The following is a 2,456-nucleotide window of genomic DNA, read 5'->3' as shown; positions in this document are numbered from 1 at the left end:
AGTGGGAGTGCACAGTAGTAGTAGAATAAATACAATAATATTGAGCAAATAGAGAGAAACAGAGAACTGTAGACATGACCGGTTGATGTGCACACAAACACACAGCCCCATTGTACTTTAATGATACTGTGAAAGTTTAATGCTAGCAGCTCAAGGGAGGGAGAGAACATTATCTCTAGTTTATCTCTAGACTCTGACACACGCTGTACAAAATCTAGAATGTCCTATTAAAGGGAGGCTGAATCTCGTGCACACCTTAGTGGGGAACAGCTCACTTCATGGACCAGCTCAGTGACTTTGCTTAGAATGTTAAATCTGAATCAGAATTCAGTTTAGTTCGGGACTCACATAGATCTGTGGTGTATAATTACTCACTCATGAATGTTTTGAGAAAATAAACTGATCCTGTGTAGTGGAGAAGTCTCTGTCTATCTGTCTGTCTGTCTGTCTGTCTGTCTGTCTGTCTGTCTGTCTGTCTCTGTCTGTCTCTCTCTCTCTCTCTCTCTCTCTCTCTCTCTCTCTCTCTCTCTCTCTCTCTCTCTCTCTCTCCCTCTCACTCTCTGTATTGCTTCACACATGACCAAGTTTTGGAGAGGATTTCATCTCAGGTACCTGTCTTACTGGCTTGCTGTCCTTGAAAGACTCTCAGGTATTTCCCTTCTGTGTGTGTGTGTGTGTGTGTGTGTGTGTGTGTGTGTCTATATCTCACAACCCCCCTCTCTACCATGTGAGTCTGGGTGCTTGGAGCCCTGCTGGTTTGTACCAGTGATCTGCTCCCATAATCCTCTCCTCTCTGGCTGTGGCATGCTGGTGTCTATGGGTGCGCTCACCTTTCAGTTCCCACGAACATCTGTGACCTGGAGAAACGTGGTTCCACCCTGCGAACACAAACAGATCGGCGAGATCAAAGGCAGGTTGAGCTCACCTGTGTTCCAGGAGAAAAAGCTTCTTAAACTGTCACATGACCCACAAACAGGAACAAATCAACATGTCTGTTCTGTACTGCCTACAGTCACTGTGAGCTGTTTGCCTGCCCAGAGAGAGATATTGAACAAGGAACAGTAGAAACCAGGGAGTGATTATCATTTTCATTTGTGTGTTTATTAATGACATGCCACATTTTAATTTACTTTAAGTGGCTAATTTCTGTTAAATATTTTTAGGGACATTGATCAAATACAAAGCAGAAAAATTACATGAATTGGGCCAAATCTTTAAATGTTTTCTATTCAATGTTTACCTCACAAAACGCTGTAGTAAATGCACCCATTTCAATTGGTTTATTAATTTTCAGTAAAATCAAACAGACGTCAAAAATAAACAATACGATTATCAATATATTTTCCTAGCTGTCAATGAACGCTAAACATTTGTGTGAGCATGAAAGTGTGTGACCCATATACAGAGAGAGAGAGAGAGAGAGAGAGAGAGAGAGAGAGAAAGAGAGAGAGAAAGAGAGAGGCGGGGGGGAGGAAAAGAGAGACAGAGGGAGGGAGAGGGAGAGCGTGTGTGTGCATTTGTGTTTGGAGGAGACGAACATTTAACATATAACTGCCGCTAATCAGAGTGTGAGCAGCACATGGGGGAATGATTGCAGTGAACACCTCAGCGGCTTAGCATTACACACTGCAGTCTGGGTCTACATGCCTGTGATTCTGTGTGTGTGTGTGTGTGTTGGGGGAGTCGTCTCACCTCCTTGAGAGCAATATGTGGAGCAATAAGAAGCAGAAATAAAGGAGATATGCAGGGTTGATAACAATACGTTCTCTTCGAGGTGTGCAGGGTTGACGACGGGTGAGTCCACTTCAAGGTGTGCGGGGTTGACGACAGGTGGGTCCACTTCGAGGTATGTGGGGTTGAAGATGGGCCAGTCCACTTCGAGGTGTGCGGGGTTGACGATCGGTGAGTCCACTTTGAGGTGTGCGGGGTTGACGATGGGCGGGTCCACTTCCAGGTGTGCGGGATTGACGATGGGCGGGTCCACTTTGAGGTGTGCGGGGTTGACGATGGGCCGGTCCACTTTGAGGTGTGCGGGGTTGACGATGGGCCGGTCCACTTTGAGGTGTGCGGGGTTGACGATGGGCCGGTCCACTTCGAGATGTCATGGGCTGCGAGATACAGCTTTGGGAAACACCAAAAGCTCAAGCAGAGAGAAGGAAGGAAGCACAAAGAAAAGAAAGAAAGAAAACAGAAGACAGGAATTGAAGAACTGCAGCCAAGTACATGTGTTCTATCTATTCAATAGCACCTCCTCCTCCGGACTTTCGTTTGTTGACTCTGTCATTACGTTTTTAACTCCATCAATTACTTCCTCTGCTTCTCTCCACCCGTCTTTCAAAGACTCTACACTCAGGTAACTGTGACAGACTGGAACAAAACCTTGTCCAAATAAAGAGAGAGAGAGAGAGAGAGAGAGAGAGAGAGAGAGAGAGAGAGACTCATGATGCCCATTAGAT

General features: G+C 45.7%; 1 long non-coding RNA gene across 1 annotated transcript in view; it reads right to left on the bottom strand.

The window, feature by feature from the left end:
• The window catches only part of LOC113568744, a 2,809-nt gene extending 876 nt beyond the window's left edge, over positions 1–1,933 (bottom strand). Inside the window, exons 1-2 of the long non-coding RNA XR_003409628.2 lie at positions 1,693–1,933; positions 831–878 (exon numbers count right to left, since the gene is read on the bottom strand). This is a non-coding gene — a long non-coding RNA (uncharacterized LOC113568744). The remainder of the gene's footprint in view (positions 1–830; positions 879–1,692) is intronic.
• Positions 1,934–2,456: the final 523 nt, after the last annotated feature.

Source organism: Electrophorus electricus, chromosome 21 (genome assembly GCF_013358815.1).
Source record: "Electrophorus electricus isolate fEleEle1 chromosome 21, fEleEle1.pri, whole genome shotgun sequence".
Lineage (NCBI taxonomy): Eukaryota > Metazoa > Chordata > Actinopteri > Gymnotiformes > Gymnotidae > Electrophorus > Electrophorus electricus.
Note: the sequence above shows the minus strand (reverse complement) of the source record. Positions and strands in the feature narration are given on the sequence as shown.